Below are 22,416 nucleotides of genomic sequence, written 5' to 3'. Positions count from 1 at the left end.
GGCCAAGGGCCCGCTGACTCCGGGGGCAGGGGTGCGGCCGAGAGCCCGCTGACTCCGGGGGCAGGGGTGCGGCCAAGGGCCCGCTGACTCCGGGGGCAGGGGTGCGGCCGAGAGCCCGCTGACTCCGGGGGCAGGGGTGCGGCCGAGAGCCCGCTGACTCCGGGGGCAGGGGTGCGGCCGAGAGCGCGCTGACTCCGGGGGCAGGGGTGCGGCCGAGAGCCCGCTGACTCCGGGGGCAGGGGTGCGGCCAAGAGCCCGCTGACTCTGGGGGAGGGGTGCGGGTCTGGGGGAGGGGTGCGGCCAAGAACCCGCTGACTCTGGGGGCAGGGGTGCGGCCAAGAGCCCGCTGACTCCGGGGGCAGGGGTGCGGCCAAGAGCCCGCTGACTCTGGGGGAGGGGTGCGGCCAAGAGCCCGCTGACTCCGGGGGGAGGGGTGCGGCCAAGAGCCCGCTGACTCCGGGGGCAGGGGTGCGGCCAAGAGCCCGCTGACTCCGGGGGCAGGGGTGCGGCCAAGGGCCCGCTGACTCCGGGGGGCGTGTAGAGAGCTGCACACCCAGGTGCATCCTAATCAAGCCGCCGTCGTGAGCCAGAGACGGGGAACCTCGAAGGCAGCAAGAAGGGAGCGCGTCCCACCGAGGAGGGGTCCCCAGGCGGGTTCCCAGCTGACTCCTTTCCAAACAGCAACTGCAGAGATCAGAGGCAGCAGGATGGCCGGCTCAAGGTGCTGAAAGAAAACGGTGGCAACCAAGGGGTCTATGCGTGAAGACTGCACTTCAAACATCAAGGAGAGGGGCGCCTGGGCGGCTCAGTGGGTCAAGCGTCCGACCTCGGATCAGGTCACGATCTCCGTGGTCCGTGAGTTCGAGCCCCGCGTCGGGCTCCGTGCTGACGGCTCGGAGCCCGGAGCCTGCTTCGGATTCTCTGTCTCCCTCTCTCTCTCTGCCCCTCCCCTGCTCGTGCTCTGTCTCTCTCTGTCACTCAAAAATAAATAAATGTTAATTTTTTTTTTTTAATGAAGGAGAAATGAAGACATTCCTGGGTAAACAAAACCAGGATTCGTCACCAGGAAACCTGGCCTACAGAAATACTAGAGGAGTCAGACCAAAACGAAAGGGGTGCGGACTGTGGCTCATACGCGCCCCGGGACGGACGGCGGCCGAGGGCAGGACAGAAGACGGTATAATTATAGTCTGTAGGGCTTCCCTTCCTCCTGTCTGATTTCGCGGACACCTGCAGAGGGCAACGGTTAAAACAGCTACGTGCCTTGATGGGCAAATGATGTGTACGCGTGTGATTTATCCGACTCCGACGATGACAGCGCTAAGGGAGGAGGGAACAGAGCTGTGCACAAGCAGTTTCTGGCGCACTATTGAGATTAAGGTGGTCAGGAATGGGTTTGTTATAAATTAAGATATCAATGATAGTTCCTAGGGAAACCACCAAGAACATAAATTTTAAAAACACAGGGAAAGAGGGGCGCCTGAGGTTCGGTCGGTTGAGCATCTGACTTTTGATTTCGGCTCAGGTCACGACCTCAGGACGGTGGGGTCAAGCCCCACGTTGGGCTCAGTGCGGAGCATGACACCTGCTTGGGGTTCTCTCTCTCCCTCTCCTCCTGCCCCTCCCTCGCTCACGTGCATGCACTCTCTCTCAAATAAAACAAAAATGAAATAAAATAAAAACTCAGTAAAAGAAACGATGAAGTAAAATGGGACCCTAAAAGACATCTGTTTCGTACAAAAGAAGTCCATATGAAAGGACGGCGGAACAAGAAAGTTATCGTACATATAGAAAACGGGTAAAACGCAGAGCAACTCCTACCCTATCAGTTAAAGGTTCAGTACAAACTGAGTGTCGACTAAACCCTTCCGTTGAAAGGCAGCCGGTGGCAGAGTGCACGAGAGTGAGGCGCGGTCTCCCCGCCCGCTGCCTGCCGAGACACGCGTCACGCGCAGAGACGACAGCGGGTTGAAGCGCGAGGGTGGAAGGCCCCGTGCAAACGGCCGACAAAAGAGCTGCCGGGACCTTAGGACGAAACCGCGACCAGAGACAGGGGACATTTTGTAACGACGAAGGGCAAATCCAAAGGGAGATAGGTCCCTCACGAACACCTAGATGCACCACTGAAAAGCCACATACGGGCTTGCACCCCCCTCCCCGTCGGAACTGAACGACCGACAGCCTACCGTTGACATAACAGTCGAGAAGCACACGTTCTGTGTGTCGTTGCACGTGCTCCCCACTGGTTCCTTACAGCAACGTGAGCTCGAGGAAACGGGTTATGAAGAAAATCACAAGGAGAAGAAAACACGCGGGCAGCACCGCCCCGTATCTGCAAAAAGAATCCACGTAGAAGTGGACGTACAGCGTTTAAACCTGCGTTGCTCGAGGGTCAAACGTAGTCGGAGACTTTCTGTTTCAATAGCTCATTTTTAATAACGGGCAGGGTAGCAAGACAGGAAACAGAAGAAGGAGAACAGTCAGAAGGAAAGAGGATGCCGGAACGACGCTGCGAACCGGCAGGATCTCGCGGAGTCTGTGGAACGCGCCGCCCGCTCTTAGGGGCCCAGGGGAGGGACTTCTCCACGACTGACCGTGTGATAAAACTAGTCTAACAAATTTCAAGCGATGGAAACCACGCACGTATGTCCTCCCAGCAAAGTGGAATGAATTTGAAATCAGTAGCAGGAAGAAAGTTGGCCTAAGCCTCTGTCCCGGAGCTCCCTGGGACGCGGTGCGACCGGGGACATGGGTGCCGCCGGAAGGAGCCCCAGCCGCCAGCCGGCAGGCAGCACCCGGGACCCTGTGTGGATTCCGCTGCGGTTACCTTTCGGCACCTGACCCGGCACCCGAGACCCGGTGCCTCGGAAGCCAGAGAAGCCCCACCACGGGCAGGCCCGGGAGGCAGCCGGTCCCGGGTCCCCCCGGTGCCGCTGGGTGGCTGGCAGGCTGTGCCCAGAGTCACCGGAGGCCCCTTCACTCAGTGCCAGGGGTTCGCGCCAAGCGGGGCCCCTGCGCGTGGCCTCTGCGCGTGGCCTGCACTTGCTCCCGGCATGGCGGCGGGTCCCCCGGGCAGCGCCCGGAGGGCGAGCTGGTGAGGCTGCCTGGTTGTTCCTGACCTGCCTCGCCAGTCACGGGGCCGCCCAGGTTCCCGGGAAGGTGACCAGACCCCACCTGCTCAGGGGAGGGGCGTGGCTCCACAGGACGTGGGGCCGGACGGGGCGGGGGCGGGGGCGGGGGCGGGGGGGGGGGGGAACCCTCGGGCCTTCGCAGCGGCTCACGGGGCAGGTGTGGGTGCCGAGCTCACATCCTAGGGCCGGGCGAGCCACGCCGGTGCCCCACAGGAGCCCCCGGGTCCCTGCAGGGACCTGCCGGCCCCGGGGGCTGCTGCGCCCACACCCAAGGGCTCAAGCGCCCCCGTTTGTTCACAGCCCCCGGTCCCCACGCAAGCCACCGATCAGCTGGGCTTTAAGTGACCTTGCCTTGTAACTAGCTGACGGGGCCCATGTTCGCCTGCTTCTGGGGAAACCGCTCCGGATTCGCCCCGGGTGGGGGGCTGAGAGAGCAAGTGAAGGTTTGTCAGCAAGTTTTCCCAGAGGGCTGGGGCTGCCCCTCCGTGTCGGGTCCCCGTGCACGTGTGCCCCCCGCAGCCCCGGCCTGGCTGTGGGTGCAGGCCGCGCTGAGGGGTCTCCTCGCCGAAAGATCCCGCACTGGGGGCGGGGGGGTGTCCTGGGCCCTCGCCTGACACCCACCCAGGGCGCCTCTTCCCAGGGGCACACGGGCCACCTCTCCCACACTCGGCGGGACCCTGTCCCACACGCTGGGCTTCGGGGACTGGCTCTGAAATCCTCAGGGAAGGCCCGGAGGGTGGCAGGAAGTCCCGTCCCGCCGGCCGAGGCCAAGCAGGGTGAGAGGCACGTGCCGTGTGAGCTGCCCAGAGGGGCTGCCGAGGCCCCGTGCGCCCAGCTGCCCAGCTCACATTCCCAGTGGAGGTTAGGAGGGTGCAGGGGCCCCCGAGACAGCGGCCCCTTCCCTCTGGGCCCGTGGGCCTCACACCGCACGGTCCCCTTTCCAGGTTTCCTGGGCTCCGATGGGGCAGCAGGAGCCCAGCACCAGAGAGGAGGCCCGGGGCCGTGGTGGGTGGGCAGGGGAGGAGGCACAGGGTGTGCGGGGTGGCGGGGGGCGGGGGGAGGCGGGCAGGCGGGCTGAGGAAGCCTGGAGCGGCAGTCTGGGCAAAGCTGTTTACCGGGCCCTCCCGTGGCTCCCCGTGTCCTGACCCCGTGCGGGCCACACCTCCTTGGGGCCTCAGTTTCTCCCTCCGCAGGGTGTGGGATGGGACCAGGCTCACCAGATGGCCCTCCGGCCCCCACATGCCTTAGCACTGAGGTCACCCCTTTCCTCATGACCCCACAGGCCAGCCAAGCCGTGGTGCTGCGAACACAGCCTTGTCCAAGCTCTGAGTCAGGCCTCGCCGGCGGCCAGGCTGGCTGTGGATCCGGGGAGTGGGTTCGGACTCGGGGACGTCTGCCTTAGCCTTCAGTTTTCTTCTTCCCAGTGGGTTTGTGTTCTCTCTTCACAGCGCTGGGGACGCCGTTTGCTGACCCCGGACGGGAGGCCACACTCTGATAGGCTATAAGGCGAGGATCCACTTCCTCAGGAAAAGCACCTTCCAAGGACACCCCTGGGGTCACTCAGCAGACGGTGCACAGAAAAAGGGGTGTCCAACAAAGGGGTGCACCCAGGCAAAGCAAGAGGCCCCGTGAGGTCCCGCACCCCTGGAGCAGAGAGAGTGCCCTCACCTGGCCCTTTCCCCAGGACCCCCCGTCCCTGTGGCCCCATATTGGGTCTGGTGAGCGGGACGGCGAGGCCCTGGTGGCCCAGCGGCGGTTCTGGGCCCTCACCTGCCACGGTGCTGAGCACCACAGGGGGTCTAGCACAGCCTCCCGAGCGGGGCTCTAGGGGCCAAAGAGTCGGGGCTCCAGGCAGCCTGGGCTTTGAGCATGGGCGGCAGGGCCCACGGAAGGACAAGACCCCTCCCAAGTCCTGCCCCTCTGGCCTGCCTCCGCCGTCCCCCCAAGACAGGGACTGGCTCTTTCTGGGGTCCGTGGTGTTGTGTCCGGTTAGGAAGGTGGTGCAGCTTTGCCCCCGCCAGGGTGGTAGGGAGTGAAGGGGTCCCAGGGAGGGGGCCCCTTACAGAGGCACAGCCAGCCCCCGTGGGAAGGGGCTGTGTCACCCAGTCCGGCAGCTCTGTCTCTGTCCCCTACCCAGGCTGTCCCCCGCCCTGGGAGCGTGGGAGGTGCAGGCCGAGGGGTCAGACTCCTCGACAGAGCCAGTGAACCAGGGCTCTGCCCGCCCCCCAGCCCGGTGAGGCCAGCAGTCCCCACGGACCAGGGGAAGGCCTTCCTCTCCGTCTTCCAGGCCTGGAAATTCTGAGCAGGCGCTGGCGGCCCTGAGCCTTGCGGCTGGCCGCCCCGGCTCCAGCCTCGCTGGTGGCCTACTTTCCGCCCGGGCTCAGTGGAAATGTGGGTCAGCGCTTGCTCAGCTGGCCTGGGACCAGGACCAATGGAAGGGAATCACAGACTGGGGGCTGCTTGGCAGGGCCAGCCCCATAGCCACCGCCACCCCCCGCCCCCGGCGGCACCCCTACCCCTCACCACCTTCATGCTGCTCAGCAGGGGGGGGCGGAGGGGGCCGGGCCGTCCAGCCCCTCATCCGCACGCCTTCACTCCTGGGTCGGACCGGCGTGTGGGAGTTGGATGGCCTGTCAGGAAAGGAAGACCCTGCACTGTCCCGGGTCTGCTTCTCCCCCAGAGGCAGCTGGACTGAGCCCACCCCCTGGCGGACGCCCCTATAGACTGCACCCAGTGAGCTGACCTAGAGGCCTCCCCGCCCACCAGTGCCCGGAGCCTGGGGCCTTCACCCCGCCCCCGCTGTCCGTACCACCTCCCAGAGTCTGCAGCACCCCGGAGCTGCCCGTGGGTGGCCCTGATACTCCACAACACTCCAGGGGCCCTGCTTGCGAGGGGCCAGGTACCCCCAATTCAGGGGGGCACCCTGGAGTTGTGCCTGCCGCAGCCCCCACGTCAGGACCCTCCCTCCTGCTCAGACCATGGACAGCGCACCTGGTGTTAGGCAGAGGTGGAGGCGTGCAGGGGTGGGCCAGGAGGTGTGCAGGGGAGAGCCCAGGATCCCCCGTGGTTGCTGGGCGCTGCATTCTGCGAGCTGCCTGCCTCCCTGCCTCCTGGGGATTCCCAAAGATCTTAAACCCCTAGAAAACCCCGGAGCCCCTGATCTCAACTACTCAAAGAAAGGATCAGCCCTCCCTTTCCCCCCAACCACCTGAAAGTGGGAGGGGAGAGCAAGGGCGGGTGCGGTTGGAGGGCACTGCTCCGCGTACGGTGCCCCACGTGGTGCCCCATGTGTGGGTGTGTCTGCTGACCCTCTTCCCGGGGCTGGTCTGGGCGGGAATCCCGCAGGAGGAGGGTGTGTGTCCTCAGGGTCACGTCAGGGGTCGTGCGTGTTGACCGTACATCGAGCCCCGGGCCATGAGTCCTCGGAGCCAGCCACCTGCAGGAGACGCCCAGCGGGGCACAGGCCCCTCGGGGGCAAGCCCTGGTCACCGTCTGAAATGAGTGAGGCCACGGCCTCGCTTCCGTGGCTTCTCGGCCGGCAACCCGGTCCTGCCTCCCTTCTCCCGTCTCTGGGCCCTTGCCGCCTCCAAGAGGAGGCGCTGGCCATCAGAACACCTGAGGCCCCAGATGTCGTGACCGCAGCCACCGGTCAGGGCCCATGGGTCTGGGAGTGTGACAGGTGGTGAGTGTTCCGGCTCAGCCCCTGAGTCAGGTGTCCAAGGGGGCAGCCCACCCTGGGGAAGCAGTGCCCGGACGGGAATACCCACCCTTGGGTTCAGCAGGGCCGGGCACAGTGTGGGTCCTCGGGAGGCTGGAGCGCCCCCAGCTAACCCACTCCCCTCCACCCAGACGGGCCCTCCGCCTTCTCTTCCCCGGTACCAGCAATGGAAGGAGGCCAGTGCTCTGGGCTCCGAGGGGCGGGGGGATTCCAGCTCCTTTTCCCACCTGCTGAGTGACCTCAGGGAGGTCCTTTGGCCTCGTGGGGCCTGGTAGCACAGGGTCTGCCGGTCTGTAAAGCGGCGTGGGGGGTCCGGCTTACCTCTCACCTCTGCTGTTACACCAGGAAAGCAGGCATGGGCGAGTGTGCATGGCTGTGTTCTAATAAAACGCTCCTGACCAAGACCTCAGGAGTGCGTGGGGAGCACACCAGGGGGGTCTAAGGCCTCCGGTCACCCACGCAGTCCGCTGAGGCCCCTGCCCATCCTTACCCCTCACCCTCACAAACCCGTGAAGCCCTGAAACCTCGTGGGCGGATGGGACAGCCGGGGTGGGGAGAGTTGCAAGTTTACTGACACGAAGAACATGTTACTTCAAGAGAGAAAATATTAACAAGGCCTGGTGTTCTCATCTGCGATGTTGGAAGCAGAGGACAGTGAGCTGTCATCCATGGGTCACGGAGAGAGAAGGACTCCACCCCCGGCCTCTCATACTAGCCCAGAAGCAGTCACTGTGAGCGTGAAGGTGTTAGTGTGTATGTCGTCCAAGGAGAACACCAGAAAAAGACCAGAAAACCGATCTCGACTGAGAACAGAGGATACAAGACTGATGTCAAGACAGAGCTAAGAGGACAAGATCCTGAGTGCAAACGCTGGCACACGGTGACATGTGCATTAAGTAAGCGAGCACATATCGGGAAGGATCGAAGTTCAAGTCATCAACTGTATGTGCCAACCAATAGGATCTAAACCCCTAAAGCCAAACCGAAGGGTGAAAGAAGGATCGAGGGTGCAGACACAGCAACTCTCCCTGGCTCCCTTCATTATCACATTTAGTAACGGCTGAAAAATGCAAACAGAGGTGGACGTAGGTAATGACCTCCACCTTCCTCGGAGGGAAATCGTAGTAAGTACTTCCCATGACATTATGTCCTCACACACACAGAAAACCTTGATGAATGAAAAAGTAGATCAATGAAAATGATCTTACGATAATGTAACAAAATTTAAAGTAAATAACAAAAAGTCACGTACCTACTCCCAATTTCAACCACTCAGAAACCAAGAAACACATTCCTAGGGAACCCTCAGATAAAACAGGAAATCGAATCTGAACATGCAAGGTCTCGGGAAAGCCATGAAAATGTAAACACATCTCGGCAGAGCCCAGAGGCCCACCGGACACATCACTCAGATGCTCAGAGGAAAGAATAAAAGTGAGGGATCTTGTGCCCATTTTAGGCAATCACAATGAAAACAACAAAGTACATCTTAAAAAGTCAAAGGAGGCAATTACGGGGAGAAAAACAGAAATTAATTAAGTAGAACACAAATCAGTAAAAAGGAGAGATGATAAAGTGCTTTTTCTTCCCCCAATAGAAAATAAACTAGAACCCGCTGGTGCTGCCTAAAAGCCTGATTGAGGATGACAGTCTCTGTCTAGAATATTCTACATTGAAAGGTAGAAACCCACGTGCAACTGGGAGTGGGAAGGAGAGCCGGGGAGGGAGGCGGGAAGGACGGTGGAGGGGTGCGGCTAGAGCAAACAGGTAATTTTCTAGTGAATACCAATTATCAAAATAACTTAGAATGGGGGAAACACGGATAGACGAATGTAAGACAGTGGAGAGATGGTTTAAAAACGGAGAATGAAGGAAAGCACCAGGGACAGACGTTCACGGCTGAGTATGCGCTAACCGTAAGTCAGAGGAAAAGTCATTCCAGTGTTATTTTAACTTTTCCAAGACACATAAAAGGATGGAAAACTCTGTAATTCATCTCATAAAACCAGTATAATTTAATACAAAAACCTGATGTTAAAAAAACAGAAAAAGAAAACTACAGACACATATCACTTATAAATGATGAGGAAAAAAATCTAAATAAGAGAATAACAAAAAGAATCCAATAAATTATCTGCAGAATTATATGCTGTAACTTAGCAGATCTAGGCCAGGCTTCTAAGGGTGGCTCAATGATTGAGTTAAATAATTTTATTGACAAAATAGCACAGAAAATTCATAGAACCAGATCGATAAGTACTGAAAGGAAATATGACAAAATTCAGCAATCATTAATACTATAGGGTATCAATCTATATAATAATCTATCATGATACTACTTAGAAACAAATTTTTTAATGTTTATTTACTTTTGAGGGAGAGACAGAGACAGAGAGAGTGTGAGCAGGGGAGGGGCAGAGAGAGAGGGAGACAGAATCTGAAACAGGCTCCAGGCTCCGAGGTGTCAGCACAGAGCCCGACGTGGGGCTCGAACTCACAGACCACAAGATTATGACCAGAGCCAAAGTCAGATGCTTAACCGACTGAGCCACCCAGGTGCCCTATCATGATATTATTAAATCTGTATAATTCACTATAATATCATGATAATAATAATTATTATTCATAATAGAAAATAGAAAGAGACTTTGGGGGCACCTGGGGGGCTCAGTCGGTGGAGCGTCCAACTTCGGTTCAGGTCACGCTCTCACGGTTTGTGAGTTTGAGCCCCGTGTCGGGCTCTGTGCTGACAGCTTGGAGCCTGGAACCTGCTTCAGATTCTGTGTCTCCCCCTCTCTCTGCCCCTGCCCTACTCACGCTCTGTCTCTCTCTCTCAAAATAAAGAAAAAACATTAAAAAAGAAAACGAAAACGGCTTTGCACACGATAGTGGCTGAGATCAATCTGCATGGAAAACACAAAACTTTGAACAAATGCAGGTATGAACAGTGACTCTCGCCCCTGCCGTCACTATTCAACATTTTCTCGGAGGTTCTAGCAACTGCAGTGAGATAAGAATATCAAATAAATGATGTAAGCATCAGAAAAAAATAGATGAGATACGACTGAGGGACGGCCCCTATTGTACCGTAGTTCAAAAACTTAAAAATCAGTAAGAAAATCTGATACGAGATAAATATACGAAAGCAAGTGACTTCTCGCTTCTCGGCAATGAGCACCTAAGAACGGAAGCACGGGGACACTTGGTCCCAGCAGGAACTGTGGCCGAGGTGAAGGGCTGGAGCGATGCCTGGGTTGGGCGGGGGGCCACCCGCGGCTTCCACCTCCAGGCCGGGCGGCCCGGGCCGGCCGAGGGGGGCAGCGCGGGCTTGCAGCCGCCACCTTTCACAAGGCAGCATCTTGGGAGCCACCCACGTCTCCCCGCGTGCACTCTCGTGGTCCCCGCGTGGCGGGCTGTGGCCCAGGCACAGCAGGGAGGCGTCTCGCCGCACGGGGTGGGGGTGGGGGGCACCCTGTCGCACACAGGGTCAGCCTGGTGGGCAGCGGCGATCTGGGCCCGACGGAAAGCGTCCAGGAGCTGACGGGAGCAGAACCGCGCACACTCAGTGCAGAGCCAGCCGTGAGCAGCGGGGTAGACCGCGGCTCCGGGCTGACAGCCGGAGACACGTGGGATGCAGCCACCTTGAAGTTTCCCCGGAAGGGTATGTGCGTGGGCCGAAAGAAGGACCCCGGTCCGCATCCTGACTCTGCCTGTTGCCGGCCCTGTGGTTTCGGTGGTGACTTGGCCCCCGCCATGCCTCGGTTTCCACATCCGTTACTTGAGAGTTGTTACGGCGAGGGATTTGACGTGTGACAAGTGTCTGCTCAGCTGAGTGGCATTTGCAGGTATCAGAACATCCCCGAAAACCACCAAAATCCAACCTGTGTGCTATCGACACAGACAGTAAATCATCCGTGCCCCCAAACAGAGTCCAGAACTGGATTCCGGAGCACGTGAGGAGGTCCCGAGTGACAGAGCGGGCTTAACGTCACCGGGGACTGGGGACAACGGCGGCGTAAGTCATCAAGGAACGATGCCGGGAGCAGCAGGGCGAGGAGCGGCCTCCGGGACCCGGGGTGGGGCTCCTGGGGGCGGAGAGGGGGGGTCCCAGGAGGGCCGGGGCCACGAGCCGCGGGACCCCGCCCGGGATGAGGGGCCGGGCCTGAGAGGAAGCGGCCGGGCCACGCAGGCCGGGACCCCCGGGCCCGAACGGGAGGTTCTGGGCGGCCAGCTGGCCCCGCACCAGCATCCGTCCGGCTCCCATGACATATCACCCGCCTGCCGAGAATGTAAACCATGAGCTAACGGCTTGGGGAATGTGGTTTCCGCTGGCGGCCCCGCAGCTGACAGCTGTTCCCCATCAGGGCAGCGCCGGCCGCCTGGCGCTCGCTGCCCTTGTTTTCCAGCGGGAAGCCCGAGGCCGCCCAACTGCAGGCCAGGTGCGGACGCCCCCTGTTGCCACCGCGCCACCCCTGCTTGAGACGGGCTCCGGCTCCAGACCCGCGGGGAAGGCGGGCAGGGCCGGGGCTGGGAGGGGGCCTTCTACCTGCGTGGACGTCACACCCCCGGGCTCGGGCTGGCACCTGCTGTGGAGGGGTGTGGGGACCCGCCCACTGGGGACCCTCGGCACCCCCCCCCCCCCAGGCAGGATGCAGCTCGAGTCCTTACCCATGAACGGACCCCCCGAGTCCACTGACCGGGCCCCCCGGGGTGCTGCTTCACCCCCAGCCCAAGCATCCCAGCTTCCTGGTGGGTTGCAGCAGCCCATCTACAGGCCAGAACGTTCTGGATGATTCAGAGGTTCCTGTGTGGCCCGGCCCCTCCCTGGTTCTCCATTTCCTTCTGTGCAAGCCCGGGGCTGAGCCCCCACCCCCGTGAGATCTGCCCCGGGAGGCTTCGTGGCTGCATCCTGCCCAGGGCACCCCTGCCTCCCGTCCAGCTGGAACCCGGTCCCTGCTGGTGATTCCCGTTCCCCCAGCCCCCCCCCCCCCTTCACTTGGGATGCGGTCTAGGCGCAAAGGGTGGGGCTCCCGCCGGGTGAGGGGCAGCACCGACTCAAGCTGGGGTGAGCAGGGGTCCCTGACTACCCCACTGGACGTCCTGGCTTGGCCCTCTCCAGCCCAAAGTGTCCCCTCCACGGGCCCCAGAGAAGGCCTGGGCGGGGCTGTGTTCTTCCAACGGTGCTCAGCAGTCCAGGGGGCGTGCAGGGACAGGGCGTTTTGGGGGTCAGCCCTGCAAAGCCGCATGGGAGCTCGGCGTCTCTCATAGGAGAGGTCGGAGGAAGGTCAGAACCTCGTATTCCCGGGGGAACTGCCCTGCCCTGTGACACCAGGAGAGGGTCTGCCACACGTGGGACCCACACATCTTCCATTCTGCCGGTGCTGCCCTCTCGATACAGGCCCCCACGGATGGAGCAAGGACATTTCTTGAAAAAAGGCCTTATTGAGATACAATTCACGTGACATGAAATTCATCTTTTTTCAAGTGTATAATTTGGTGGTTTTTAGTTTATTCACGAGGTTGTGCAACCATCATGTCTACTTCCAGAACATTCCACCACTCCCAAAGAGGTCCTGCCCCCGTTAGCGGCCCCTCCTGTCCCACGTGTCCCCCTCCCAGCCCCTGGCCACCACTCGGCTGCCTCCTGTGCCTGGGACTCTCCCGTTCCAGATGCGTCACGTAGACAGAGTCACGTGCTAGGTGGCCTGTGGTTTTGTCCTTTTACTTCACGTGTTTTCAAGCTTCATCCACGTTCACGAACATGCCGGTGCCGAGTTCCTTCCACGGCGGGACGGGAGCCCGTCGCACGAGCGGACGCCGTGTGTTTATCAGTCGTCGGGTGACGCCATCCGGGCCGTTGTGGGAGTAGCGGTCACGCCACATGGCTATTGTGGCCCGGTGGCCAGGAGGCGCCCCTCGCTGGGGTTTACACCTCCCCGAGCGCTCGTGATGTTGGCGCACGTCACGGGCCCGTTGCCCTTTGTGTGAATTATTCAGAAAAGCGTCTATTCAGGTGCTTTGCTCGTTCTTCAACTCAGCCGTGGTTTTTTGTGGAACCGTTCTCACTCTCCCGCGTACCACTGCCCGGCCCTGCTCCTGCCCCTGGCCAGCCTCCATCTCATGCCCTGCCTCCCGCTGACCGAGACGTGGCCACGGCCATGAACTCCGGTTAGCTTCGGGAACACGTGGCTTCCTTGGTGCTCTTTTACTCCAGAACTTTCTTAGTTGTTTGTCCACGTTTGTTCAATAGTAACCTTATAATCAACTGACGTGGTTGCAGAGAAATTCTCAGGTGCTTTCCCGGGACTGTCTCGCTCAGATTAGCTCAGGACGAGGTGACATCACTGTGAGGCTCACTCCTCTTCCAGAAAGTGCCTTTCTGGAAGGTGCTAGAAGATGTCCCTCAGGAGCTTCTCAGGATGGTTCCGTGTACACAGGAAGTAGGCGAAGTTTGTGCCTAGATAATTTATAACTTTTACTTCTGTTATAAACACTGCTTATCATCTCTTCTTGGAAACGGCTTGAATTTGAAAGATGTTGGTTTCTGAACATAAATTTTGTGCACAGCTGCCTCCCTGCACTCACCTGTGGCTTCTGACTCTTTCTTTCTTTTAAAAATATATTTTTAATGTTTATTCATTTTTGAGAGAGAGAGAGAGAGAGAGCAAGTGAGCGTGAGCCCAAGCTGGGGAGGGGCAGAAAGAGAGGGAGACACAGAACCCGAAGTGTCTGAGCCGTCAGCACAGAGCCTGACACAGGGCCCGAACCCACAAACCGCGAGATCATGATCCGGGCCGAAGTCAGACGCTCAACCGACTGAGCCCCCCGGGCGCCCCTCTTTCTGGCTGTTTCTAGGCACAAAGTCACAGCTCAGCATGTGTCCTGGGCTCTCTCTGGGGCTCATGGCCGGGTGAGGCCTGGCCCGATCCTGTGGCTGAGGCGGGTCCCCTGTCCCTGAGGAGACGCGGCCGGGTGCCCCCGTGCCCTCCAGTGCTGCCAGGCCAGGTTCTGGGCCTGGTCCCGGGGGGACACACAGACACGCCTCCGTACGTGGGGGACTGGGGCACCAAGCGCAGCTGTGGCCACAGGAGGCCTGGGGCCTGTGCTGGCATCACCCGGGAGGTGCCCCCAAGCTGGCCCTCCTCGGAGCCGCACCCCAGGGCGCACCTCCCTGTCTTTACGAAACGGCACTTTGTGCCCACGGGTGGGGAGGCTCCGGGCTCAGTGGCCAGCAGGGATTGGGGGTCTCCTAGGTTCCAGGCCCCAGGGGCCAGGACCTGGTCCACGACCTCCTACCTTGAGCTCTCCCGGGGACACCCCAGCCAAGGAAGGTCTGGGAGCAAAGAGAGTGGGGGCCGGGGCCAGGCCCTGCCCTGCTGACCAGCCCAGGCCCCCAGCATGCAGTTCTCATTTGGGTGTGATGGTTCTTCCTCCTGGATCCCCTGGGCCGGGGGTCAGCAGGGTGACCCTGCCCTGCCCACGGCCATCACAGGGCCCTGAGGACGCCTTGCTCCCACATCCCCGTGCCCCTCCACGTGAGCTGGGCAGCAGCCCAGCCTCGGCCGCCTCACAGCGTGTGTTGGGCTGGGCGCTGGTCTGGCCAGGCCTCTGGAGCCAGAAAGAGCCCAGCCCAGGTGGGGACCAGCACTGGCCACCCACTTTCCCGTGGAGGGTCCTGGCTGCAGACCCCCAGCGTATCCACGCCACCCAGGCCCTTGCACCCCTAGTCGGACCACCAGCCCCGTGCAGGGCTGCCACTTGGCTGGTGTGTGGCCCGTGGGTCAGGTGGCCACCCCCGCCCCCACCGACTGCCGGCCACACTCACCCACCCATTCACTTTCGCCACCAAGAGTGACCACAGCAGTGACCACAGAGACCCGAGTGCCACCCCCGCCGACCCCGACACGGGGACCACAGCCGCTGTGCAGGGAGGTGGGTGGGGTGACAGAGCACAGGGGCTGACCCATAGCAGACACCCCAGCCCCGGGGTAGCCTCCACACCCCTCTGCACAAGGCGCTGGGCTCAGCCAGGACATGGGGACCCAGCGAGCCTCCTCAGGGAGAGGGTACCTTGGTGCCAGCAGGGCAGCAGGCCCCCCGAGCAGGAGAGGTCTTGCCCCTCCGGACCCCCAGTAGTGTCAATGAGGCCAGCACATATTCAAGGCGCCCTCGGAATAGAAGCCCCTCGGGGCTCGGCGCTTGGCCCAGCTCCGGGAGAGACGAGGGGGATAGGTCCTCTGGAAGGGAGCGGGCCTGCCTAGGGGGTCTCCGTCAGGGGGCAGGAGAGCCCCCCCCCCCCCCCCCCGCATCCTGCCAAGCCCGAACTCGGGTGTGTGTATGAGGGGCTGGAATCACTGCAGGGCAGGGGAGGACAGGTGAAGTTGAAGAGTGCCAGGAGAGGCCAGGTGAGGGGCAGAGAGGTGCCTGGCGGGCAGCGAGGACGACGGCAGAGGCTGCTGTGGCCTGAGTGGGGGACGCCACAGAGCTGGGGTGGGTGGGCCCTGAGCCGTAAGCACATCGGAGAGTGGACCAGACCTGCTACCTCGGGCTCTCCTAACGAGGCCCGGGGGGCCAGAGACGTGGGGGGGGGGGGGGGCGCGGCCTCGGGGCATGGCCCTGCCCCACCCCCACCAGCTCTGGTGGGGCCGGGGGCCAGGGACTGCAGCTTCCAGGACCAACATTCCACTCCAAAGAAAGCCAGTGCCCACAAAGTGGCCTCAGCCAGGGGCCTGGCCACCTCTCTCCCCACCGAGGCCACCAGGGCCTGCCCCCCTTCGCTGGTGAGCCGAGGGAGCTGAGGGCTACTTCCCCCTCGCTGGTCTTCCTGGCCAAGCCTGGCTGGGCCCAAGGACTATTTTTTCCTTAGCAATTTCCAGAATCTCCCATCTGTTAAAAACACTCCACTTTTATTGGAAAGCTGGCCCCCGGTCCAGAGTGTGGGCTGCTGCTGACACCCCCGCAACCGGTTACCAGGCCCCCAGGGCAGCGACAGGGGCTGGTGCACAGAGCAGAAGGCAGTGGCCCTGGGGGCAATGACTGCTCCCTTCCTTGATGGGAACATCGATGCTGGAAACTTGCAGAAGGCAGGGATAGATGCCTCGGGGTCTAGCTCCTGGAACCCTTGAGTCCCACCAACAGGATGGAGTCTCTCCCTCCTCAAGGGCTCGGCCCGGCCCCCACCACGGGACCCCCTCTGCTTGCCCCCTGCCCACGCAGCCCTGGCCTTCCTGTGCTTGGGCGGGAGGGCGGGAGGGGGCAGGACCAACTCCTGTTCTGGCTCCCACTGAGCTGTGGCACTGGGTGCGTGGTCAGCCCCGCGCCAGAGGCAGGTGAGGAGGAGGAGTGGGGAGGGACCACCTCCTGGAGCAGGACCATGAGGAGACAAGCGACAGGGGGCGGGGGTGGGGGGGGGATAGTTCCTTTTCACATGGGGACGCCGCGTGCATGTGGGTTTGGGGAGGACACCCTGGGACAGCCAGGTAGTACTGTCTACCTGGGGGAGGGGGCACTGGCTGGACAGGAGCCCAGAGTTGACCTGGCTGCCACAGAACTGCCTGTGCCCTGGAGACACAGAATTAGCTGAGAGCCCAGGGCAGGCTCCTGGGTGAAGGAGACACTGTGCTGGGGCAATTGGACATTCCTTGCCCTCCTGGCGGCTGTCCATCTAGTGGCAGAGAAAGATCATAAATGTGCATGTGAACAATTAAATAAACAATAAATGAGGAAACTGTATTTACAACTCATGTTATAGATAAAACTCTCATTTCCTCAATATATAAAGACCTCTTGCAAATCAATAAGAAAAAGACCAGTTGTAACTTTCCAAATAGAAAATAGAGTTTGAACAGATAATTCATAGGATGTGGAGACACGAGCAGTGTGCAATCTCACGAGTACTAGGAGAAAAGCAAATACAATTGCACAAAGGCACGATATCTCACTTGCCGTGGATTATGAAGTGTAAGAACTCATAATGCCTGGGTAGCTTTGGGGAAACCACTTTGTTAAGTGTTTATTTATTTTGAGAGAGAGAGAGAGAGAATGAGTGTGTGTGCAGGTGGGGGAGGGACAGGAAGAGAGGGAGAGAGAGAATCCTAAGCAGGCTCCAGGCTGTCAGCACAGAGCCCAACATGGGCTCAAACCCACGAACCATGAGATCATGACCCAAGCCGAAGTGAGACACTTAACCGAGTGGATGAGGTGCTCCTTATTAGTTTTAACGTCTATTTATTTTTGAGAGAGAGAGAGAGACACAGACAGAGCGCAAGAAGAGAGAGAGGGAGACCCAGAATCGGAAGCAGGTTCCAGCCTGCTGAGCTGTCAGCATAGAGCCCAAAGTAGGGCTCGAACTCATGAACCGAGAGACCGTGACCTGAGCCAAAGTTGGACGCTCAACCAACTGAGCCACCCAGTCACCCCGAAACAGGCATTCTTCTACACTGTGGGGAGCTGGTTAATCCGTACGGCATGCAGTTTGGGACCATCTCCCCCGATTACACATGTACACATCTCGACTTAGTTCCACTCCCGGGAATCCACTTGAGAAAGGATCTGTTCCCCCAAGACCCCCGCCCAAGGACAGGCCACAGGCTGAGCCGCGGAAGGGGCGAGGAGGGCCTGGGTGAATGAGCAGTGACTGGTCCCCATAGTGGGATCCTGCACAGACCCCCAGCGCTGCCCTTGGGGGCGGGGAGGGTGCCGGAAGCCCAGGCCCCTGTGCGTAAGAGCACGTGGAGAGGAGACCAGGGGCCGCCGGCTGCTGGTGGCGGCTGCCCGGGGGTCCCGAGATGTCACCCCTGCGGCGTTTCCGTGCCGAGGTGGGGGTGACTGTCAGAGATGTCTCAGTTGGGCGCACGAAGCCCCTCGGCTGCCCCCGGACGGCGGACCGTAGTGGCAGCGGGTGGGCAAGCTGGCCGGGCCGGAGTGGGCCTGCCGGGGCTGCCCCGTGGGGTGGCAGGGACTCCGTGCCCACGGCCCAGGCTTGCCTGCACTCTCTGTGCCTCCGGGAGTCTGCAGGGGCACGGGCATGGGGCGCCGGTCACGGCGACCCCGGGCCTCCTCCGGGTGTTTGGCACGAGCCCTGGCCCCGCGGGCCACATGCTTCTCCTCATGCAGAGAGCACCGGCCGCCAGGGCACAGAGCCCGGAACAGCCCCGCAGCTGGCCCCAGTCTCAGCTTTTCTCCTTCATGTTGTTTTTTGCTAAAAAATCAATTCTGCAAACCCAGCTGGCGCTGGCCGAGAGCAGCTGGGGGCAGCGCGGCCGACACCGCGGCAGATGTGGGCCCGGCCCTCCCCTTCCTGCCTCCTCTGGGCCTGAAGTGAGGGGAGGCAGGGGCAGGGGTGGGCGGCCCGCGTGAGGGCTGAGATCACCCCCTGCCCTGGCCCTGGCGCAGGCCACCCCCAGGACGACGTGCCCCCACGTCCTGCCAGGGGCCCAGCCGGCATCCACAGACCCCTCGCGGGGCGCCCACCGACCGTCTTGAGCCCCCAGGGCAGCACCCCAGCCCTCCCCTTCCAGCCGCATCAGACGGCAGCTGTGGCCGGCGGCCTGGATGGAGCCGACGACGTGTGGTGTGACCCCTCCCCCGCCGTCCCCCCACCCCACCTCCCCCACCCCGCCGGCCACCTCTACCCTCTGGCGGCAGACCTCACCTCTAGCGGGGTGTGCCCTGTCCCTCAGCCCTTCCTAGACGGGAGCCCGTCCTGGGGTCCAGAAATCTGGGTTTTCTGCTGCGTGGTTTGTCCTCAGCGGTCCTAATGGAGACGCCGCTCCCCGCGCCCTGGCCACGGGGAGCTGCCCTTCTGCCCCGGGAGCCGCGCCGTTTCACCCGCTACAGGTCCGTCCTTCTGCACGGACTTGGGCCCCCGGATCACATCTCGAGTGTGCACGCCCACGTGTGCGCACACAGCCGCCACACCCGCTCTGGGCTCTCTCTTCCTTGCAGACCCATCCGAGGTCACGGCAGCTCGCGCTCTGCCGTCACAGCTCCCCGAGAAGACCCCTGTACGCTGAGGCCACAAAGACTGAGGCGCGTCCCCCACTCTCCGAAAGTTCCCGTTGTGCCACTTTACAAAAGGCCCCGTCAGCGCCTGTTCTCGCTAGCAGAAAGAAATGCAGAGAGGGCTCTCCGTGTTTACGAAAAAGGCCTTCACTGGATTAAGGGATTTTTCACAAAAGAAATGGCGGACACGAACTTTCGGAAGGCGGGGTTACAATCCCAAACCCCAGATCACTGCTGTCCCACAGACGTTTGGGGATAAGGTGGCTGAACTTGTTAGAAATAAACAGGAGGAAGGGCACCCGGGTGGCTCAGTCGGTTGAGCACCTGGCTCTTGATCTTGGCTCAGGTCAGGGCCCCGGGGTCGTGGGTTTGAGCCCCGTGTCAGGCTCTGTGCTGAGTGTGGAGCTTGCCTGGGATTCTCTCTCTCCCTCTCCCTCTGCCCCGCCCCTGCTGGCACCCACTTTCTCCCTAAACAACAAAACAAGGAGGTGGAATTTTGGCCAGAACTGTAATGAACTTCTGTGCTAATTTGGAGAAGGCCTACTTTATGCTGTTAATCTCCCCCCCACCCCCACGACACGATCTGTGGTTGTTCGGGGTTTCGGGGTTCGCCGGGGAGGCCGGTGTGCCTGTGCTTCAGGCTTGTGGCGGGCGAGGGCAGCAGGTGTCCTGGTTCTGGTCGGGGCAGGCCACGTGCTGCACCTCACGGAAACGGAACGGAAGGGCCCGGAACTGACCATCCAGGGCACATGCCCTTTGCCTCCCGCCCCCAGGCCAGGCCCTGCCCGAGGGCCGCCGTGCCCGCCCCAGGCCCGTGCCCTCTGCCGCCCCCGCAGAACCCCTCCTCGGGCCTGCACCCCAGACCCTGCCCGGGAGTCGTCCTCACTGCCCCTCCGCCCACACGCACAGCCCGGCACCAGCTGACTGGCAGCTGTTTCCTCCAAATGCATCCAGAAGGCCCCCCCACTTCCCGTTGAGGCTGGGCCACCTGTGCGCCCGCGGGGCCAAGGCTCCTCTGGCGGCTGAGGGGTGGGGGCCCTGAGCGGATTCCGTGGGCTCGGGCAAGGGATCCACAGGACCTGGTGGGGGTGTGGGGAACGTGGGGTCTGGGGACCTTGGGCTCCTGGTCTGGGCCCTGGAGCCAATGGGGGGGGGGGGGGGGACAGCTAGGTGAGGCAGCAGCGTGTCTCTTCCGAGGCGGCCTGAGGAGGCCTCACAGGACGGGCCCTTGGGACAGAGATGGGCTGGGCAGCGTCCACCTGCTGGGCGAGGCCAGGGGCAGTGGACCCAAGCACAGAGAGGCAGGGACCACCCACGGGGTTGGCCCTGAGAGCCTGGGCCACTGGCCACACCTCCAGTGACCTGTGCAGAGGTGGGGTGCTGTCCTCAGGGGCTGTCACCTACAACCTCCTGTGACCAGGGACAGGGCTAGAGGCAAGAAGATGGGGACAGGGGGCTCACTTTAAAGGCCGGTGACTAGACCCCTCATCCGGATGCAAACACCACAGAGTGGTCTTGCCCACGTGCGCTCCGCATGAGGGCACCGTGAGCACACACACGGCGGCTGGCCCCTCCTCGTGCTGTTGGGGGCTCGTATTCTGGTCCCTTCCGTTGCTGCGGCGTGTTTCGTTGTGAAAGAGCGTCCGAGGAGAGGACGTCTCCAGTCTCTGGTCGTCACGATCCCCACGACGGAAGCCACTGCACACACTCTTGCTCACGTCGGTCACCGCACATCCGCGTCTGCGCTGGGGACGTCCCCGGGGCAGGAACGCTGGCTCAGCGTCCGACTCGGCCTTCCTGGGAAATGGGCGTTTCTGCACAGCGGGCCCACGGGCGCTCAGAGCTGGCACAGACCTTCAAAACTGTCTCCTGGAGCTAAAAGGTCAGATCTTTGTACCACGACGTCAGCAGGGAAGCTTCCCTGGGACAGTCCGCTCTCCAGGGCTGGGGACAACGCCCAGAGAGTACCCGGCTCGAGCCCTGAGCAGACATTACTTCTGCAGCTGGGGAATGGCGCCCGGGTCTCGGAGCAGACACAGCCGCGCCCTGGTCCCAGGGGGACGCGGTCCCGGGGGGACGACACAGCACGCCGCCTTGCTGAGCAAGTTCACCCCAGCGGGGAGCACTCTTCGGGGCGATTCCAGACGGGGTCTTTGGAGTGACAGCCAACCTCATCAACTGCGTTGGGAGAGGCGTCCGCAACGTCCTGGCAAGTCTGTGTGAGAGCAGTTACTTCTCGACGCTAACGAAGGAAGCCATCTGCCTAGATTTGTAACTTTCTTCGAGGAAGTACCTACGATGCAATTTCTTCAAGGTCACAGAGCTACCCGGACCGTTCGCATCCCGTGTCGGTTTTGGCAAGTGGCTTTTCATCTCTTCTGCGTTTTCAGTGTGAAGCTGCTCATCGGATCCTGTCGTGAGTGACCCTGGGGGGTGCACGCCTACACTCACACGCAGCCTCACCGCCTTCGTCTGGCAGACTGATCGATTCTATTAAGTTTCTCAAAGGACCAGCTGTTAAATTCGCCGGTGCTTTTGCACGTGATTGATTCCTGTCTTGAGCTGCTTCTTCCTGCTCCTCTATGACTTTAAACTTTTCCTCATCATTCTTCTAGTTGCTTGGGACGCACACGTGTTAATGTTCCTTTTGGCCGTGACTCTTTCTAACGTGTCCTTAAGTCTGTGCTTTCTCGGTCCATCGCTCTGCACGTGTTTTCACTGCCACTCGGGATCCCTGAAGGAGAAACCGAATAAAGGCAGGCACCTGAAGACAGAAAGGCCGAGAACGTCCCAGAACTGACTGAAGATGTAAATGCACCAGTTTGGGAAGCGTGATGAGCTCTGGTTGGGCAGGATCACGCCCCACTGTGGAGGGGCCCGACTAGGACACCAGCTGTTCAGGCCGGAGGCCGGAAGACCACGGAAGGGCGTGTGTGCAGGCGCGGGGGCGCAGCTCCCAACCCGGAATCCTGTCGCAGCCAGCACCTCATCAAGTGTGGGCAAAGCCAAAGCATTTCCCCAGAAGTTCCGCACAGGCACCGGCAGACTGTGTCCCCTCCGAAGATCCACGCTGGAAAGACCGCTGAAGGATGAGCTCCAGGAGGCACAAAACCGAATCGTGACGTGACCCTGGGTGCTGCCGTGGTGGCTCGGGTCGGGAGGGGGATGCCAGGCTGGGGGAGGCCCCATTCCCGCTCCCGGGGCCCCCCGTCTAGCAGACCGGCGGCCGGTGCAGGGCAGGGGTGTGGGGGCCGAGGGCCGTGGGTGCCCGCAAGCTCCCAGGGGAGCCGGTGAGAGCCCGCGGCTGCGACGTGGATGACCCTGTTTGCCCCGAGCTAGGGCCAGGAAAGCGCCACTCTGCACGTTTCCGAGAGAGCACGGAACCACAGGTCCCTGCCGCGCCCGTGCAATTTGTGTCTGCAGAGGTCACGGCGTCTGCTCTTGTCCCAGGTCACAGGCCGGCCCGGGGGAGGGGCACGCGGGAGAGAGGGGGCCTTGTCCGCCTGCACCCCCGGCCCCCCCAACAAGGACCACCGCCTCCCCCCCCCCCCACCCCGGGGCTCC

The sequence above is a fragment of the Neofelis nebulosa genome, chromosome 3 (assembly GCF_028018385.1).
Source record: "Neofelis nebulosa isolate mNeoNeb1 chromosome 3, mNeoNeb1.pri, whole genome shotgun sequence".
NCBI classification, from domain to species: domain Eukaryota; kingdom Metazoa; phylum Chordata; class Mammalia; order Carnivora; family Felidae; genus Neofelis; species Neofelis nebulosa.
Note: the sequence above shows the minus strand (reverse complement) of the source record.